Raw genomic sequence first — 21874 nt, 5'->3', positions numbered from 1 at the left:
ACACACACACACAGACAGACAGACAGTCACATGTGCACACACACACACACACACACACACGCACACACACAGAGACAGTCACATGTGCACACACACACAGACAAATATATAAAGCCATTTTAAAAAAAAATAATGTAGTTTCTAGCTCAGTACCTTTTCAGATTTCTCTTTAGCCGGGTACTGCACTCTAGGGGGAAGCAGAGAGCACAGCACACTCCTCTGCACTTCACTTTCATTTTTGAAGCCGACAGAGCTTCTCACAGTTCGGCAGGAGAGCTCATCTGACAGCCTTCTCTCCACTGACCCCCGCGGCACACCTGAAAACCTCTGACGGCACACCAGTGTGCCGCGGCACACTGGTTGAGAAAGGCTGGTCTAAGCAACTGGTCAAACAGGTTTTCAGTGAAGCTAGTTGCAGTCAACATAAAATGGATATTCTTGAACAGTTTACTGAAGAAAATGCTTGTGTCCATTTTAGTAATACACAAAAGAATGCGTTAGTACACCAATTCAATGATCTATTAAAGCAATGCAATACTCATAATGATGCCCTCAAATCTAAAAAGTCTTCCAAAGAAGGCAATAAAAAGAGGGTGGCCAATTTGGTATGCATGCTATTAAAGATGAGAGATTTCAGAACAGACAGAATTAGAATGGTGTAAAGATAGAACTGAATTATTAGAAAGTATTGAAAACATGAGTAAAAATGTTTCAGTGGTAGCTACGAATGCTGACATGAATGTGTGTGAATGTGATGGAATGAGGGATGAATTTGAACAATTGTTGACTGAGAATAGCTTGTTGAGCAAGGCGTGGATGAATGGAAGGAAACATGTATGTTGAGGGAACAATGTATCGCATCTTTAGAAAAGAAAGAGGCTGTGAATGAATCTGAGATAGAAATGCTTACGAGAAAGTTACAGGAGTGTAAAACTCAGCTAGCCCACAAAGATCAGGCCATTCTATCTTTGAAAGCGCAGGCAATGGAGAAAGTGCACAGCCATTGTTGTGCTAACAAGGATACACAGTCTAGTGTGACACAGGAGAGGGGGGAAGGGATGCTGATAGAACAGCAACCAGTATGGTCAGCTGACAGTCCTGAAGAGCCCCCAGGCCACAGTTCTTCTCTCTATACTCCTGCGTCAGATAGGACTTGGCCAGGATCAGCGATTATAAAGAGGGAGGGTGGCACCCAATCCACGACACTCTCCATACAAGATCGCACAAATCTGTGCCAGATTTTGGGAAAATTTGACACGAGTGCTTCACCCATTAGTCTCTCAAACAGGCTGGAAGCTGTAGTGACACAATACATTTTAAACAATAGGGATGCATGCGCACTCCTCCGCGCATGGCTTCCATTGCAACTGTGTGAAAAACTACAACCACCAGTCAGGAATCATAGAGGTCTCACTCCCGACTTAAACTCGAATTGGGGGAACTCGGCAGATAGAATGAAGGAAATGCAGCGCATAATGGGAGGGAGGGATACTAGGGGTTCAGATGCCCTAGAAAATACTAAATTTAGGAGGGGAATTGATCCAATACTCTTTTGCAGTGAATACTTCACCATTTATAAGGCCACCTACAATTGTCCTGATATGTCTCACGATGACAGTAGTTTTCTGTGTTCTATGGCTAATAAGTGCACGTGTATTGATTACCATACCAGAATTGCACTGAGGAATGCCACCTCATACCAGACCTTTATAAACATATTAAGGGACTGGGTTCGGGAGACAGATCAAGACAATAGGCCCCACAAAAAAGTTGCACGAAGTAGTTAAAAGCGAAAGGTAGAGTGAGGTTTGCAGGCAGGTGTTACAGATGTGGGAATACAGGCCATATAATGAAGGACTGTCAATTGCCTAGGAGGAACACAGATGAGAAGAGGCTTTGGCATAAAAAGGAACAGCAAAAACCTGAATCGGATAAGGTGGCAACAGAGCCGAACAAGGCACCTGATGCTACATTATATGGTCCTCTTTTAAGGGAGTTAGAGAGGATAGTGCAAGCTAAAATAAACCAGGAGGAATATAAACCCCCCCCCAATCAATCCTTATTTTAAACCATAGGGATGTCAGGCCCCGGTATTGTCCCTAGTATGTAATCTGGACAGGGACAAAAGCGGCAGACCACGTATCCAAGTGGCGATAGGGGGCCATTGCACAAATATATTACTAGATAGTGGAGCTGCTGTAAGTCTAACTAATATCAGACTTCAAAAAGATCCTGATGGGAAACAAATCTTCCTTAGAGGATTCGGAGGACAACTAGTACCTTCTGAGCAATCAATACCGATATCCATAGAAATACAGAGGTTGTGTGGAACAGTTTGTTTCTTTCCCCAACGCATGAGGGCACTATTTTGGGCTTGGATGTCATGGGGGCACATGGACTAATTCTAGATCTATGTAACTGGGTATTGTGGAAAGGGTCTAGATACAAAGGCAAGGTGCACATGGTCATGGACAGCTGGGAGGTTGCATCAGTTAAAACAGATGAAATCCTTGACCCACAGGCAATACTGAAAACAGAGGACCAAATATTGGCTAAAATCTTGTGGCAACATAATGAAGTGTGGGCAACGTCTAAAGCGCAGTGTGGTAAAGTTTCAAACATGATTGTTAAAATTGAGGGCCCTGATCCGCCACCTCAGCGTCAGTACAAAATTCCACCCGAATCCATCCCATACATAGAGAGTACAGTGAGGAATTTGTTGGCACAAAATGTAATTAAAGAATGCCAATCTAAAACCAATTCAGCCCTCTGGCCAGTAAAGAAGAGGGGGGGGGGGTGGAGGCCCACTATGGATTTCCGTGCGCTAAAAAGATGCACCCCGTCTATTACAAATGTAGCTGCCAAGATGCCAGACATGATGACAGCACTGAAACCTTCCGCAAAAGTGTATTCATCAATTGACATATCAAATGACTATTTTTCCATTCCCGTACATGAGGATAGCCAATACAAGCTAGCCTTTACGTTTCAGGGAAAACAGTATGCATTCTGTAGATTAGCTCAGGGGTTCAAATCCAGTTCTACATACTTCCATATCTGTATGGTGGACATTCTGAAGACATTTTCGGAGCCAGAATGCATCATCCAGTATGTGGATGACATACTTCTCCAAACGGAGACAGAAGAGCAGCATTATGCTCTGCTGGAGGAGCTCCTGACACTAATTGAGAATGCAGGTCTGAAATTAACCCCCAAAAAGGCACAATTGATGAAGGATTCAGTATGTTTCTTGGGTGTGATAGTTTCACAGGGTGGGAGGACTCCAGACCCAAACAAATGTGAAACTATCAGGAGATTACCAAGACCGGTCACTAAAACCGCACTAAGACAATTCCTGGGGATGGTCGGTTTCTTCAGGGACTTCATTGAAGGCTTTGCAGAAAAGGCAAGACCACTGTATGATTTTCTCAAAGGAGACAAGAAGGAAACAGACCCCTTAGACTGGTTGGGAGAGCATGAGCAAGATTTCACCAAGCTAAAGGTGGGTCTAATGCAGGCCCCGGCCTTAAGCAATCCAAACACCGATTTGCCCTTCGCACTACAAGTGTATGCCTCTGCGGTAGCAATAACAGCGGTGTTGCTGCAGGAGAGGCAGGGCAAATGGGTACCGGTGGGATACTTGTCCAGGGTACTAAGCCCGGTAGAGAGGGGGTTCGATGAATGTGTCAGAAACCTTTTGGCAGCGCACTGGGCAGTTCTCGCCACAGAGCATGTTGTGGGGTTTGGCAAAATCATTCTGCAGACACCCCATTCTCCAGTTAAAATGCTTTTGGAACGTACCCTCAGTGGAGTATCTTCCCAAAGGGTAGCCAGATGGCTAGTGGATTTAACGCCCAGAAATCTGGCTGTGACCCACAATGCCACATACACTCTCCCACAATTGATGCAATATGAGGGAGAGCAGCATGACTGTGGGGAGGTACATCGGACCAGAACACAGGAGGTATTTAGGTTGACAGCAGGTGATGTAGACCTTAAAATCTGGGTGGATGGATCAAGGTACTGGGATGAAGGAAGTTTTCACACAGGGTATGCCCTGTGGTGCCCCCAGACCAATGAGAAAATGACCAAATGCCCTCGAAGTTTTTCTGCCCAAAGAGCTGAACTGGAGGCAGTGAGAGAGGCCATCACGCATTTCAGTTCAGGGCCCATAACCGTATTCTCTGACAGCGCCTATGTAACAAGGTCTCTGACCGAATACATGCCTCTGTGGCAATCAAGGGGCTTCAGTGATGCCTCTGGGAAAGACTTGATACATAGTGCGGTGCTAAGAGACATATGGGAAAGATCAAGTGTGGAACCTCAGAGAGTGGCTATCATTAAGGTGAGAGCTCACCAAAGAGGTGGAGAGGAGGTTACTGTGGGCAATAACAAGGCAGATGAGCTGGCAAAGGAGGCAGCTTTGATAGGGGTCAAGTGGACACCCTATGATGCTGAAGGGAGACAGGCCTGGGAGGAACATAATTTTGAGGAGCAGGAGGTGAAAGCAGGTTCACATGAACTCCTGCCAGTGCTAAGGATGCCTACCCCATGTTTAGCAGTTGAACAAAATAAGGATGAGGCCTTGAGCTCAATCAAAAAGCAGCTTAGAACAAAAGTGGCAGATGCTCCCCAAAATTATGTATTGCAAGACAATCTACTATTAAGAGAGACTTCAGAAGGAAGACGGTTTGTAGTACCCTCCCAGCATCAGAAGGATTTGGTCCGGGAGAATCACAGGTTAACAGGCCACATGGGTGTTCAGGGTACATTGAAATTTGTGCAAGCTAGATACTGGTGGGAGGCAATGGGTAACACAGTGTCACAGGTAGTGCAGGAGTGTTTGATCTGTGCACAAATGAACCCTAGGCCAAAAGGACATAAACCAGTCTTAGCAAGGGTACCGGTAGCTGATGGACCCTGGGAAAACCTGCAGATTGACTTTGTTGGTCCATTACCAAGTGCCACTGGAGGATACAGATATCTGCTGGTAGTTGTGGATGTTTTTTCAAAGTGGGTGGAGGCTCCATCCCTGAGAAAGGACTCTGCTACTGCCACAGCTAGAGCTTTGTGGACCGATGTCTTTTCAAGATGGGGGTTCACCAAAGTCCTGGAATCTGATAGGGGGACTCACTTTACCGGCAGGGTCATGAAAAATATTTGTGAACTGCTGGGTGTAGAACAGAGATTCCATGTACCATACCATCCACAATCGGCAGGGATGGTTGAGAGGATGAATCGAACACTGAAAGAGAGACTTAAAAAGATGGTACTGCAATCAGGAAAGAACTGGCTGATTCATCTGCCTTCAATCCTGATGGCAGTACGGGGGTCTATAGCGAAAGGTACATCATTAACTCCATATCAGTTGATGACGGGAAGAATGATGAACCTCAGCCATCCAGCGGACCCAATACTTAGCACCCCAGTGAGAGAGAGCGCTGAAAGGGACAAATTTCTGGTCCAGCTGCAAGAACAGGTACAGGGGTATTTGCAATTTGCTGAAAATAACATGGCACCTAAAGAGAAGGAGCAGCCTGGAAGGCCTCCTGTTAGCTTGACGATTGGAGACAGGGTTATGGTAAAGAACTTTGTTTCAAATCTTCATGGGACGCAAACTGGACAGGACCGTTCACAGTCACTATGACCCTTAGTGATCAGGTAGTCAAGGTAAAGCGGCTCATGGACAATAAGGGTGCGAAAGGCATGAAAAAGAGGGAGATAGAGAAATGGGTTCATGCTGATCAGTGTAAAAGGTACTGCTGATAAGAATTGATTCCGCTCTTGTTCTTGTCTTTCCAGAGTCCTGGTGCTGCGAAGATTTGCAAAATCTCTGGAAAATGGAAAGAAGGATCATAATTGTCGCGTTGGTGATCCATCTGAGCCATGTAACATCTCAAATTGATTCAGACGAACATTCAGGGGAGAATGAGGAAAATGAAAATCCTGATGAAGATTATGCATCCACTTCTGCTCTGTCATCAATGTTGGACTTGTTAGGGCAGAGGTGGGAGCAGGGGGGAGGTGAGAGAAGGAGAAAGGTCCGGATAATATCAGAGGGTCCTAAGTTACCAGAGACATACCAATGGGGTCAGCACGGCAATTTGCAATACAAAGTTTCTTTTGCTTTTGGACGATTTAATCCTAACATAACATCTCAAGGACTGCCGTATAAACAGGACTTGAGAAATATCATACCGGAGTCCGTCCAGCCGTTTGTGGATGCAACCATATATATGAATGAAACGGGTTATTGGTTAGGAAAAATTTCCAATCTATCCAAACCTTGGGAAACAAGGGAAGTAGGATATGGAGTTTTTGGTGAAGAATTGAAAGAAGGGAAATATGTTTTTATGTGTGCCATATATTGGCAGAACCAAAGCAATAGGGTGCAAAGGCCCAGGAGGCTGACACTTAGACATAGTAAGGTGTCTGTTGGCCAAACTAGGGAACTCCGGATGACACATCAACGAGGTGAGAACTTCCTTGTGGGAGCGGTATCCCAGTCCTATCAGTCCTACAGAGAAGCTATCGGTTACTGGACATGTGGGACACCAGAATTGGACGTAGGGGAGATACGCCTGGTTGATGTCTCACCTGAGAGGTTGATACCCTGCACAGGTAATGCCAGTGATCACACACGGGGACATGCTCCATTAGAGAAAGGGGAACCACTACAAATAGATTTAAGCTCGTCCCAAACGCTGGCTACCAGGGTATAATATGCCATCACCACTTGGCACTTCAACGTCTCGCAGTGGTTGATAAAGTCCTATTACCCTATATGTGCTGAATATACTCTGAATCAAGTGCAGTCAGTGTATCAGTGGCTTGCTCCCAGAGACGTGCAAATGCAGAGTGAGGCTCATGCAGGACGCTTATTTCTGAGGAGTAACCGGAGGAGGAGGGATGTATTCAGCACTATATTGGGGGGAGTAGGAGCCGGAATGGGCGTTGTTAATGGAGTTGACATCGATCTTCTGAAGAACAAACTCTCAGCCATAGCTTCAGACAGCAAGCGGGGCTTTGTTACACAGAAAGAGATCAATGACATCTCGATAACATTCACAGTGTCACATAAATACCCAGGTGAAGGTGGCTCAAGACTTTATCCACCATTTTAAGAGGTTGGTAGACAGTGTGGTGATGCAGGGCAAAATATATCATGGGCGATGGCATGCACGCAGGGGCAAGCGAATTATCAACCAACATCAAGCGATTGTACAATCTCTGTATGAGGGACAGTGGCCTTATTAGTTGGCATCACAGCTCAGTAAGATTTTACCAAAGCACATCTCCTTCACTAATCCAAAATGGTGGTCGAATGCCTGGATGGGCTGCATTAATTTGGATTATGAGAGATGCTATGCTTCCTCATTGATCCCATATACAGAAGTACAGACCCAGTCTGTGTATTCGGTAGTATCAATAGGCTTGCTGACTGGGGATTCTACCTTGTTGCATCTGAGGCTAAATTACCCACATGTGATTAGAGAGGATGGGAGCTGGAAGCAGGTTGATACTTCCCTCTGTCGGAGGCATGACCATGACATCCTGTGTATGCCAGGTCAATACACGGTGGTAAATGAGAAGTGTGGGAAGATGCCTCGCTCTGTGTCTGGATGGGGAAAACATTGCCAGGAAGGAACACCGGTATATTATTTGGGACATGGGAGAGTTTGTTTCTTTGTCCTAAAGGATACTGATGTAACGTTAGTCATGGAACTAGGATGTTCTGTGAACATGACGCTAGCTAGAGGAGCATGGTGTACCCTTGGCGGTGTCTCTGAAATCCAGACACAGGAGTGGAATTATGTGGTACCCAGGGCTGGACTGGGACAAAAATTTGGCCCTGGACTTCATCCAGACTGGCCCACTTTAATTCAATAAAATAGCACCTGTAAAGCGACTGAAAAACGCCTCCGCTGCAGTTCCAGTGTGAAAGCCTGAGTGCTTTCACACTGGGGCGCTGCCAGGGCGTTAAAAAAAAGTCCTCCAAGCAGCATCTTTGGGGCAGTGGAGGAGCGGGTACAAACTGCCTCCTGCCCATAGAAATGAATGGCCACCGCAGCTGAAGAACCTGCAAAGCACTTCGGCAGCAGCGCGACACAGGCGCATTTATTTCTTGAATTCGGCTGCTAGTGGGGGTTAAAAGCGCCTGCTAGGTGCCGATAGGTGCAGCTAAAACAACAGTAAAGTGCTGCTAAAACTAGCAGTGTTTTACCGTCAATGCCCGCCCAGTGTGAAAGCTGCCTAAGGAGTCAGGGAGTGAATGAGACAGAGGAGGGAGCTGAGAGACAGTGGGGGGGGGGGGGGTCCGAGAGACAGAGGGGGGGTCCGAGAGACAGAGCGGGGGCTAAAAGAGGGGGGGGACTGAGAGACACAGGGACTGAGAGACAGAGGGGGGGACTGAGAGAGTCTCTGTTTTAAAAAAAACGGCCCACTGAGCCATCGGCCCACCGGGAAACTCCCTGTAGTCCCTATGGCCAGTCCATCCCTGGTGGTACCGCATATTGCCAAGCTGTCTGTGGTATCAACCCTACACCGCCCTGTTAATCTGAGAGCCCCTGAACCTTGTATGGGAAGGAAGATACAGGAATGGTTAATAGATTGGGATAGAGATGAGAGCCTTATGAGGACGCTACAGCAAGAGAGCGATATGCTACTATAGTCATCCACCATGATCAGAATGAAATAAAGGAGATAGTGCATCAATTAGAAACTGATGCAGGAGGATCTTGGTGGGAGGAAATATTTGGACATTCCAGTAAGGCCAACAGTGTTTTAAATTATTTGATACATCCCATTGTGGTATTACTCATTATTGCTGCAGCGTCGTCATTGGTTCAAGTTGGTATGTGTTGTTGGACTCGACGTTTATATAAGAAAGTCTCTCATTTATCCATGCAGATTGAGGGACGAATCGGTGGTGAGGTCTCTTCATACAAATTAGAGGCTTTGCTGCCAATTCAGGACACTGAAATACCGCCGGTATGCCAAAATTGCGGTAGGGGAGGCCATTGTGAACGAACCTGCATAATCCCGACCCGTATATACAGTGATGAGTTATAGGAGGTTGGGAGCGGGATACGCGATTTGATGGGTCATATGTATATATGTAAATATTATGGTGATGGGGATTTATGTCGGGGTGTAGTGTGATAACGGTGTATTTTAGGCTAGTAAGACAGGCAAGAAAGGCCCTCCTCCTCTGTTGCAGAAAGCTGGTTAATATGAGGCTCTGAGTGTATGCTGGTGAATGAATGGACACCCCTTGCCCTGCCTGTACTGCGCCCCTGCATGAAGATATCAGAAAGAAGAAAAGAAGACACGGAATGGTGACCTGAAAGCCGTCACAGAAGTTGATGCGTCACCCAGTAGCAAAGCGGCACGTGTTGGGAAGCACAGCATGTTAAAACCATTATTGACTGTTCCAAAGAACTCGTTCTGAAACACATGGTGGAGGACAGTTAAGAACTGTTCCGGAGGTACTGGTTCTGAAAATACATGTTGGCAAAACAGTCGAGAACTGTTCCGGAGATACTGTTCTGAAAACACATGTTGGAAAAACAGTCCAGAACTGTTCCGGAGGTACTGGTTCTGAAACACATGTTGGAAAACAGTTGAGGACTGTTCCAGAGGTCACATGTTGGAAGTCATTTATGGACTGTTTCATAGGAGCCGGTTCTGAAGCCTATGTTGAGAGGCGCAGCACGGTAAAATCATTAAGGGCTGCTCTATAGGTACTGGTCCGGAAAAAAACAGGTGGGAAAACCACACGCGTTGAGACCTTTATGGACTGTTCAAAGGAGCTGTTCCACATGGTGAAGAATGCAGCACATTAAACACTGGAGGACTGGTCGATCATATGGACTGTTCGAGGGGAGCCATGACTAAAGAAAGATGTTGTGCGCCTATTAGGCGCAAAGCGCATATGTTGCAAAGAATGAGTTGGGACCATTCTCTGATTCCAGGTTCAAACAAGCCAGGATGCCCCCTTCTCCCCCCCCCCCCCCACAGGAATGCAATATGTTACACTCAAGAAGCCTAAGAAAGACAGCTGTTAGGCAGTCTCCACAGACAAAAGATCAAAGGAATTGAAGATAGTATGGTCAAGACTGCCCACATACCTAGGTAGGGAAGGACAAGTAGTAACCAGGAATGATCACGAAGTGCAGTGATTTGGGTGAATGGCAAATGAGCGGTAGTGGTGTGTGTGCTTGAAGTGTGGATGTTAAAACCGATTACAATGGGTAAAAACCTCTTTTTACCATCCAGAGCAGCCAGGAGACCATACCATTTTGAGAGGGCTGAGTATACTTCCATTTTATTTGCCAGTGTTATAGTTATACATTTTTTGTTAGAGTATTATCCTTTGTGTAATAGATATTTCTGTTAAAGCATTGTTTATGATGTAATGGACGTCATTTGTTAGAATAAATATAACTATTTGATTCAAATGTGTTTGTCTTTAACTAACTTCTGGCTTTAGGCCTTGAGAACGTGTTGGTCCATTCATACACTCACAAGCGAATGGCTCATATACAGTAATACAGATGCAATAGTTTACATACATATTATAGGTTACAGTACGCATATAATTAGTAATAATTATTGTAAAAAGTTTACTTCTAATAGCGACCATCGGAAGCCTGTCGGAAGACTGTCAATCAAATAGGAACGCTAAGTCCCGCAGCCCATACCCGGAAGCGGCAGAGAAGATGTATCTCTAAAACGGTAAGTACTGCTTCGATTTTAAAAAAAACTACCCGATTCCCCTTGACAAAATGAGCCTCAATCTAATGTTTAAAAAAAAGGTTTTAGGGTGAACCTCCACTTTAACTTTCAACATGACAATGACCCAAAGCACACAGCCAAAAATGATCACACAGTGGTTGAAGAAGAAAAAGGTGAATATTCTTGCGTGGACTAGTCAGAGTTCAGACTTGAACCCCATTGAAAATCTGTGGAATGACATGAAGACTGCAGTCCACAAATGGTCACCATCAAATTTAACTGAACTTGAGCAGCTCTGTAAAGAAGAGTGGGCAAATATTGCAAAGTTAGTAGAGACATATCCCAACACACTAAAGGCTAGAATTAAAGAAAAGGGTGGTTAAAAAAATACTGACACAAGGGGGGCGGCAATCTTTTTCAACTCAGTAATTCGGTTTTCAATTCTTTTTTTCAGACATGCTGGTGTCTTTCACATGGATGTTATAAATTGCATTGAGTAAATACAGTTGGATAAAACAAAAAATGTGTGTCATTTCAAGCTGCAAAGCAACACAATGTGATTATTTTAAAAGGGGGTGATTCTTTTCAATACCCACTGTATGTACGCACACAGCCCTCAAATTGGAAGTATGCGTGCACGGGTGCCTCCATAGAATAGGACTTGCTATGGGGGCACTCAAAAGGAGGAGCAGACAGCGCCGGTTGGGGGGCCCTAGAAGAGGAGGTAAGGTGCTGCTCTGTGCATAAGAACTACGTATATCATTTGTATTAAAAGAATAAAAACAAAAAACAAAAATTTGCTTTACAAACACTTTCAAAAGCATAAACAACATAACTTGCAAGCAATTTAATCTTTCCTCTGAGATTTTTTGTCCCCAGACCATGCTGCTATTATTATAGTGGTTGTAAAAAATAAAAATAAGGGCTTTAACCACTTCAGCCCCAGTGGATTTTTTCGCTGCCAAATGACCGGGCCAATTTTTGCGATTCGGCACTGCGTCGCTTTAACTGACAACAAAATTGACGTCCTTCTCCCACAAATAGAGCTTTCTTTTGGTGGTATTTGATCACCTCTGCGGTTTTTATTTTTTGCGCTATAAACAAAAATAAGAGCGACAATTTTGAAAAAAATGCAATAAAATGACAGTTGCAGTTTGGGAGTTAACCACAGGGGGCGCTGTAGGAGTTAGGGTTCACCTAGTGTGTGTTTACAACTGTAGGGGGGTGTGGCTGTAGGACTGACGTCATCGATCGAGTCTCCCTATGAAAGGGATTACTCGATCGATGCAGCCGCCACAGTGAAGCACGGGGAAGCCGCGTTTATAAACGGCTCTCCCCGTTCTTCAGCTCCGGGGAGCGATCGCGACAGAGCGGCTATAAACGAATAGCCGCGCTGTCGTCCCGGTTTGCTCCCCGTGGGTATCCGACCTCCACATGTAGCGGGGAGGGTCCCGATCGGACCCCCGACCCGTTGAAAGGCAGGGACGTACATGTACGCGCCATTCTGTGGACGTACATATACATGCGGCGGTCGGCAACCGGTTAAGAAGAGAGAGAGAGAGAGAGAGAGAGAGAGATGAGAGAGAGAGAGAGAGAGAGAGAGGGGGGGGGGAAGAGAGGAGGGGGGGGAAGAGAAGGGGAGGGAAGAGAGGAGGGGGGGGAAGAGAGGGGGGGAGAGGGAGGGGGGGGAGAGAGAGAGAGAGAGATTAGTAAGACCTCATCTGGAATATGCAGTTCAGTTTTGGGCACCAGTTCATCAAAAAGGATAAAATCGGGGAACTGGAGAAAGTGCAGAGAAGGGCAACCAAACTGATAAGAGGAATGGAGGAGCTCAGCTATGAGGAAAGATTAGAGCAGGGGTGGCAAACACAAGGCCCACGGGCCGAATCCGGCCCGCAGGACCTTGTAAAGTGGCCCGCACAGCAGCCTCCTCATTTTGGCAGGTTGGGGTCCCAGTCCCGATGCAAATTAGCGCATGCGCGGCTAGTCTGAGCACAGGCATCTACATCTTCCCCTTACTGTGCCGCTCTGTCTCCGCCTCTGGCCCTGCCTCCACCGCCGTGTCTCCACCAGTCTCGGCTTAGGCTGGCACTCTGGTCTCCGCCTCCACCCTGTCTCCGCCTCCACCGCCGCCTCGGCTCTGTCTCCACCCATGTCGGCACACAATGCCGCTCTGGTCTCCGCCTCCTCCTCCAACCTGTCTCCGCCTCCACCACCACCCCGTCTCTGCCTCCCCAGTCCCTCCAGCCAGCGATGCCGGCTTTTATCATGCCACTGGATGTGCATAGTGGCAGAGATTGCTGGCAGCTTATTAGGCATTTTTTTCCCCCATCCAGCAGGCTGCGTCCTATGGCTTCTCTTAACCACTTCAATACCGGGCTTTTATACCCACCTCAATACCGGGCCTATTCTGGCACTTCTCTCCTACATGTACAAATCATCATTCTTTTCCTAGAAAATTACGCAGAACTCCCAAACATTATATATGTTTTTTTAGCAGACACCCTAGGGAATAAAACGACGGTCATTGCGATGTTTTATCTTTCACAGTATTTGCGCAATACTTTTTCAAACGCCTTTTTTGTTTTTTAAATGATTTCATGAATTAAAAAAATAACAAAACAGTAAAGTTAGCCCAATTTTTTTGTAAAATATGAAAGATTATGTTACACCGAGTAAATAGATACCTAACATGTCACGCTTTAAAATTGCGCACACTCATGGAATGGCGCCAAACTTCGGTACTTAAAAATCTCCATAGGCAACGCTTTAAAATTTTTACATATGTGGGCGAGACTTAAGTGTGCGTTCGCTTCTGCGCGCGAGTTACCGGGGACAGGGGCGTTTTATTTTTATTTATTTTTTACTGTAATAGGAAATGTGTATGACAGGTCCTCTTTATGGAGAGATGCGGGGTCAATAAGACCCCACATCTCTCCTCTAGGCTGGAAATCATGAGATTGTGAAAAAAAAATTCACCATTCTCATGCTTGGTATTGCTTACTAGCCGCAATCGCGACTTTGTTTACTTACGAGTACCCAGGCGTGACGTCATCACATTGTGCCCGAGCCTCCGACGGTCATAGAGATGACTGGTGACCATCTGGTCACCAGTCATCTCTATGCTTCCTGCCTGCGCCGGACAATTCTTTCTCCGGGCCCCTGATGGCACAGGAGAGCCTGGAGAAGCACCGGATGGCGCCGCCTATAAGAGCGATCAAGCGGCAGAAACGCCGCTATGATCATTCTTATCGTGCACAAAATCGCCGGCACTAACGAATTATATCTGAATGATGCCTCTAGCTGCAGGCATCATTCAGATATCACTGCACAAAGCCCAGGACGTCATATGACGTCCACCCAGGATGGGAGATCCCATCTGTGGACGTCAAATGACTATGGGCTAGTATTGAAGTGGTTAATAAAGTGTGTGCGGCTATTTTAGTTATGGTAAAAAAAAAAAAAAAAAGCAAAGAACTGATACTTAACACAGGAGATCCGCCCACAGAGGGATGGTACCACTATAGCCCAATACAAAGGGAGGGAGCAGCCTACACAGGGAGGTACCAGAGCTGGGCCAGGTAGGAAGGTAGGATAGAGTACAGATGTGAGGAATTTTTAAGCGCAATCCTGACCCATGCACTGTATACGTAGCGCAATCCTGACCCATGCACTGTATACGTAGCGCAATCCTGACCCATGTACTGTATACGCAGCGCAATCCTGACCCATGCACTGTATACGTAGCGCAATCCTGACCCATGCACTGTATACGATGCATAGTCCTATACAACCGGCCCTTTGAGGGTAACCATACTGCTGATGCGGCCCCGATGAATTTGAGTTTGCCACCCCTGGATTAGAGGAACTGAATTTATTCTCTCTTGAGAAGAGGAGATTAAGGGGGAATATGATCAACGTACAGGTACATGCCTGTGCCCAGCCGTGGCATTCTGCCGACGTATATGTGCAGGAGGCGGTCCTTAAGGGGTTAAGAAAGGCCTGGATTCTTTCCTAAATGTACATAATATAACTGGGTACTAACATTTATAGGTAACGGTAATCCAGGGAAAATACGATGGCCTCTCAGGGGGGTCAGGAAGGATTTTTTCCCCCTGCTGTAGCAAATTGGATCATGTTCGGCTAGGGATTTTTGCCTTCCTCTGGATCAACTGTGGGTATGACACCGGCAGGGAAGGGGTTAAACACTAGAGGGCGATCAAGGGGTTAAGTGTGTCTTAGGGAGTGATTCTAACTATGGGGGGATAGGTTCCCTACAACATGACAGAGATCACTGCTCCCGATGACAGGGAGCAGTAGATCCCCTGGCGAACATAGAGTTCACGGGACACGCGGGCGTGCATGCTATTGGTGGTGCGCGCAACCTGGCGCCTGGGGTTTGCCGAACCATGATTTAAAGGGACGTACAGGTATGCCCATTTTTCTGCCCCTGCCATTCTGCCAATGTATATCGGCGTGCGGCAGACGGCAAGTGGTTAAAGAGTGCACAAACTATGGTATATATCTTTTTTTTTAAAAACGATTAATCCTGATGGGCTATCTAATTTCTTGGGGCCCGAAACCGCCCGGACAGTACAAATATCCTCCAAATTACCCCTTTGTGGAAAGTAGACAGTCCAAGGTATTTAGTAAGAAGCATGGCTGAGTTTTTTTTTTAAAGCGGGGGTTCACCCTATAAAAAAATTCTAACACTACATCCAGCCCAGTTCTGCAAATAAAATTACACTGACCTTTTTTTTTCCGCCGTAGATAGCGTTTATCGTTAGAATTCACCGCGGCTTCCGGGTAGGAAATCCCAGGGGAGTGGGCGTTCCTATTGACATGCCAATTGATTGACATGCTAAACGACGGCGCACAAAGCGCGTCACGACTTCCCGAAAGAAGCTCTGCTCTATTCGGCGCCGGTGCGCAGGCGCCGAATAGAGCCGAGCCAACCTTCTTTCGGGAAGTCGCGACGCGCTGTATGCGCCGTCGTTTAGCATGTCAATCAATTGGCATGTCAATAGGAATGCCCACTCCCGCGGGATTCCCTACCCGGAAGCCGCGGTGAATTCTAACGATAAACGCTATCTACGGCGGGAAAAAAAAAGGTCAGTGTAATCTTTTTTTTTTTTAAATCAGTAAAATGGTTTATTGTGCCAAAAATAAAAGTAAGATACAGAAATATATATCAGCATACATGGAAGTCACAACATATCAGCACAAAGAGAATTGTACCTTACATATGCCAGAACAGAGGCACCAGGAGGTTACAGAAACCATATACCGTTATTGACAAAGTTTAAACAGTGCCGGGCAGGTGAGAAACCGCCTCTCCCCCCCAACACAATCACACACTAGGCCAACGGGCCAGAACAGAAAGTCTGCATTCCACAGTCTGCCCAAACATGTCAGTGTAATCTTATTTGCAGAACTGGGCTGGATGTAGTGTTAGAAATTTTTTATAGGGTGAACCTCCGCTTTAAGTTGTCATTTTTTTTGTCATTTTTTTGGAAAAAATTAAGAAAAAAATAAAATAAAAAATTAAATTTTTTTTTCCTTTTGCATGCGGTCACCAGCACAGTACACCATTATCATATAACTAGTGTGACAATGACTGGTGACGGTATGTTTAAAAATAATAATAAAAAAAAATTGTCACGTGATTTGTTGTGATTGGTTACGGCGATTACATAATACTGTCCGTGGGCCAGTATAGTGATCAGTCATCAGCCGTGTCCAATGAACACAGCCTGTGACTGATTACACCTCTGTGAGCGATGTCTTCTGAGAGGACGTCATATGATGTCCACTCAGAAGGACAAAAGGCCAGCCCAGCCGTCAATGTGCTATAGGCCGGGAAGGAAGGCGTTAAAGAAATCTATTTAAAAATAATAAAAATTACTTTTAAAATGTCATTACTATTCTACAGGATTTACAGTATATAGTGCAACAGTTTACACAACACTGTACAATATAAAGGGAGACCCACCACATGCTGGGCTTGGTCCATTTTACCTATTGGGCACCAGAGCAGCAATGAGGTGCCAGGAGCTGAAACCCTCTCAAACACAACAGCACAGGGCACTAAAATAAAGAATATACTGTCAAGTGGAGTGTTCTCCTACCAACAGAACAGTACTGGGGGGTTGCCGTTGTGTCCACCCACACCAGTGCTGGGGGCTAAAGTTACTGCCATTGTAACTTTACCACAACAACTTGTGCCACCATTCACACTTAAAGGGGTTGTAAACCCTCGTGTTTTTTTACCTTAATGCATTCTATGCAGGTTTATAAGACCGTAAATTTTGAAAAAAAAATTGATTTTTCTTATAACAAAAAGTAAAAATATCAAATAAACTAAATTTTAGTCACACGTTTAGGCCAAAATGTATTCAGCCACATGTCTTTAGTAAAAAAAAAAAAAAAAAAAAAAAAAAAACGCAAGAAGCGTATATTTATTGGTTTTCGCAAAAGTTATAGCGTCTACAAGCTAGGGTACATTTTCTGGAATTTACACATCTCATTTCTTGAGGTGCTAAAATGGCAGGGCAGTACAAACCCCCCCCCCAAATGACCCCATTTTGGAAAGCAGACACCCCAAGGAAACTGCTGATAGGCATGTTGAGTCCTTTGAATATTTTTTCAATGGAACCGAACCTAAAAACTAAATAACGAACTGGCTAACCAGTGACACTTATACGGTGATCACTGGTGAAAGGGTTAACTCTAGGGGCAATCAGGGGTTAAAACCTTTATTTATGGAGGTACCTAACGCTATAGAAACCTGGCGGCGAACCTCAAAAAAAACTAGCTACCTAGCGGCAACAGTGACACTAATACAGCGATCAGAAAACCGATCGCTTAGTGACACTGGCAATAGGGGGTGAAAGGGTTAACTAGGGTGGTGATCAAGGGGTTAAACCTTTATTAGGGGGGGTAGGGGGCTAAAGCTAACTGCCCTAACACTGACACCAAATGCAGTGATCAGAAAATAAATGATCACTGCAATCAGTGACACTGTGACAGGGGGCTGGGGGGGAGTGATCGGGGGGTGACTGGGGGGGTTGTGTGCCTATGTGTGACTGTGTCAGTGTACTGTTAAGTGCAACTCACAGTTCTGATGTCTTCTCTCCTCAAGCGTCGGTCAAAAAGACCGCCACAAGGAGAGATGACATCACTTCCCCCTGCCTGTGGTTACACTTACACAGGCAGGGTGGGCAGAGGCGGCAGATGATTCGCTGGGAGCGATCACGAGGGGGTGGCTAGAAACGATCACGGATCACTTTAAGACGATTACCGACCGCCGCATGTACCGGGGGGGGGGGTCCCGATCAGACCCCCGACCCACGTCTAGGCAGGGACGTACCGGCACGTGCATCTGTCTGTACGTGCCATTCTGCCGACGTATATTTACATGCGGCGGTCGTTAAGTGGTTAAGCGTAGCAAATAGGGTTGTCCCTATACTGATACCAGTATCAGTATCGGGACCGATACCAAGCATTTTTTTAGGGTAGAGTTAGTGGCCAGATAGGGGGGGGGGGGGGGGGGAGTCCGTGGCTGGGGAAGGCTGGAGAAAGGTGGGGAGGGCGGGCGGAGTCTGGCTGGTAAGGGCGGACAGAGTCTGTGGATGGAGAGTGCAGGCGGAGTTTGGCTGGAGAGGGCGGGCACAGTCGGTGGACGGAGTCGGCGGGCAGAGAGCGAGACCTCACCTGCAGTGGAACTTGGTAAGCTGGCAGGGGTGCAGGGCGCAGCCGCATCAGGATCGGTGACCGGTGCTGTCACATTCGGTCGCCATCAGCGGCTGAACGTCCCTACGCCCATCTTGGTACACCCTGCACTCAGCTGCAGTAAGCCAGCAGCCGACATCTTGTTACACCCAGCCCATTTAGCCCGGGCTGGGTGTAACAAGATGTCACAAAGGGAGAGAATATGGGAATCCCGCCTAGTATGAAACTGCAGTACTCACCGCAAATGTCGGGGGGTGCAACAAGATGGCTTCTGCTGCTGCTGCTTACTGCAGCTGAGTGCAGGGTGTATAAAGATGGGCAGCATAGTTTTTTTAATTTTTTAGGAATTCTGTGTCAATTTTTGCAGCATTTCAGTGCCAGCCACCTGTCAGTACCCACAAGTGCCACCTATGAGTGCAATCAGTGCCCACAAGTGCCACCTATCAGTGCAATCAGTGCCATCTATCAGTGCCCATAAGTGACACATATCACCTATCACTGATTGCACTGAGAGGTGGCACTTGTGGGCACTGATAGATGGCACCGATTGCACTGATAGGTGGCATTTGTGGGCATTGAGTGCAATCAGTGCCATCTATCAGTGCCCACAAGTGCCACCTATCAGTGAAATCAGTGCCATCTATCAGTGCCCATAAGTGCCACCTATCAGTGTAATCAGTGCCATCTATAAGTGCCCATAAGTGCCACCTCTCAGTGCCGCCTATTAGTGCCAGCCACCTGTCAGTGCCACCTATCAGTCCCCATCTGTCAAACTGTCACATGACATTGAAAAAAAACGATCGGTATTTAGTATCAGCGAGTACTTGGAAAAAAGTATCGGTACTTGTACTCAGTCTTAAAAAAGCGGTATCGGGACAACCCTCGTAGCAAAAGTAGACCATTTAAACTTTTTATCACCCATAGTTTTTCACGTTAACCATTTAAGCCACTTCGCTGGCCAAAGACCAGAGCATTTTTTGCAATTCGGCACTGCATCGCTTTAACTGACAATTGTGCGGTCATGCGATATGGCTCCCAAACAAAACTGACGTCCTTTTGGTGGTATTTGATCACCTCTGCGGATTTTATTTTTTGCGCTATAAACAAAAAATAGAGCGTCAATTTTGAAAAAAAATGCAATATTTTTTACTTTTTTTTTTTTTTAAGAAAAAAAGAAAAATCGCAATATGCGTTTATTGATTGGTTTGCACAAAAGTTATAGTGTCTACAAAATAGGGCATAGTTTTATGGCATTTTTATACATGTTTTTTCCTTTACTAGTAATGGCGGCGATCAGCGGTTTTTATCATGACTGCGACATTATATCGGACACTTAACACCATTTTGGGACCATTGGCATTTTTACAGTGATCAGTGCTATAAAAAAAAAAAAAAACCTACACTGGCAGTGAAGGGGTTAACCTGTAGGAGGCGCTGAAGGGGTTAAGTGTTTCCTAGGGAGTACTTCTAACTGTTAGAGGGCGTGGCTACGAGTGACACATCACTGATCGCTGTTCCCGATGAGAGGGAACAGACAATCAGTGTCTCTAGGCAGAACGGGGAGATGCTTGTTTACACTTTCCTCTCCCCGTTCTGCAGCTCTGTGACCCGATCGCAGGACACCGGCAGACATCGAGTTCGCAGGAATTTCAAAGTGACGTATATATACACGTTACTTTGCCCAGCCGTGCCATTCTGCCAACGTATATGTACAGGAGCCGGTCAGGAATCGGTTAAGTATACCTATCAGGAACTTTTTTGAGGCAGGATCGCACAACTTTTTGAGTTTTAGGCATTCACCTACATGTGCCTGAATACTGAAATGTAAACAGGGATCATTTAAAAGCATGGGACTGGGTTTGGTGAGCATTTAAGTTTGCGTTTCAAGCTACATAACACACAGTTGGGGAGCATAGGAGAATCGCAGCACTTTATTGCTTGATTAATGCCAATTACAAATTATCTTCCTCTTTTCTACTTTAAAATTTCAAAGCTGAAGGCAGACGCCCCAAGGGCTAAAATATTTAGGATTTCCACACAAGCTTTCATCTTCTCTCATTTACATGAGCTACTGAGACTCAGGTGATCTTTGTTTATTCTATCATTCGTAACGCCTAACTGCTTAAAGGGGTTTAAAAGAAAATGTTTTTTCACCTTAATACATCCTATGCATTAAGGTTAAAAAACATCCGACGGTACCGAACCCCCGTTTTACTTACCTCACCCCTCGAAAGTCCTGCGCACGTCCCCGTGATCCTCTTCGGTTCCCATCCTGGCCGTTGATTGGCTAGGCTGGACAGATTGATAGCAGCGCAGCCATTGGCTGGCGCTGCTGTCAATCACAGCAGATGACGCGGCGTGCCGGGGGGGCGGGGCCGGGTGATGCAGTCGGCGGCTATGCCCGCTGCTGTATCACTGGAGCGCGCCCACAAATGCTTTCCACCATGCAAGCTCGCTCGCATGAAGGTGGAAAGCTCTTGCGAGGAGGAGCCGAGACAGCCGCCGAGGGACCCCAGAAGACAGGGTTCGGGGACACTCTGTGCAAAACGAGCTGCACAGTGGAGGCAAGTATAACATGTTTGTTATTTTACAAAAAAAAATAAAAAATTACTTTAGTGTTCCTTTAATACTGAAGGACATTCAGGTCCACTGCAAACCTTCTTGGCAGGCAATGCAATTTAGGTAAAACAAAAAACATACAAAATGTTTTGTAGATGATTCTGAATACAAGGTAAACACTTTAATCCCAAACATGCACACACATGACCCAGAGAGGTTTTTTTACAGCCCTGGACATATTTGTTGGTACCCATACAGCTCACTGAAAAACAATGCTTCTTTCCTCCTGAGAAGTGACAATATTAAAAGCAATTGTCTCATGTATACCTTTGATATGTCAGAGGAAATAAAGGAAAATGCAAAAAATAGGATTTTTGTACTCACCGTAAAATCATTTTCTCTGAAGTTCATGGCCGGACACAGCTCCAAATATACTTGACAGTAGGGTTATGTTCCGTCTATCAGGAGAGGACTAGGAAGACATGTTAAATGGTTAAAAAACATGTAATACAGCTAAGCCAAACAGCACCGCCCAGGGGGCGGGCCCTCTGGTTATAACCCCTCACCCTGCAGTCAGCAGCTCAGTTCGTCTAAAAGCAGTACAAACTTAAAAGGAGGGGTGGGTGATGTGTCCATCCAAGGATTTTACGATGAGTACAAAAATCCTATTTTCTCTTTCGTTCATGGACACAGCTCCAAATATTCTTGACAGTAGGGAATAGGGTTGCCAACTAATCCCTTTAAAACAGAACACATATTAATTACACAGGTTCTGTGGCTGATTAAGGAGGTAATTAAACTCACTTGGTGCCTTATTTGCATTAAATTAGCCTCAGAACCTGTGTAA

The 21874-nt window shown here is 45.8% G+C and overlaps 1 pseudogene; it reads left to right on the top strand.

The window, feature by feature from the left end:
* Nucleotides 1-365: 365 nt before the first annotated feature.
* On the top strand, nt 366-2084 carry LOC120931308 (annotated as a pseudogene).
* The last annotated feature ends 19790 nt before the right edge of the window (nt 2085-21874 follow it).

This window comes from Rana temporaria, chromosome 3 (assembly GCF_905171775.1).
Source record: "Rana temporaria chromosome 3, aRanTem1.1, whole genome shotgun sequence".
Classification (NCBI taxonomy): Eukaryota; Metazoa; Chordata; class Amphibia; order Anura; family Ranidae; genus Rana; species Rana temporaria.
Note: the sequence above shows the minus strand (reverse complement) of the source record. Positions and strands in the feature narration are given on the sequence as shown.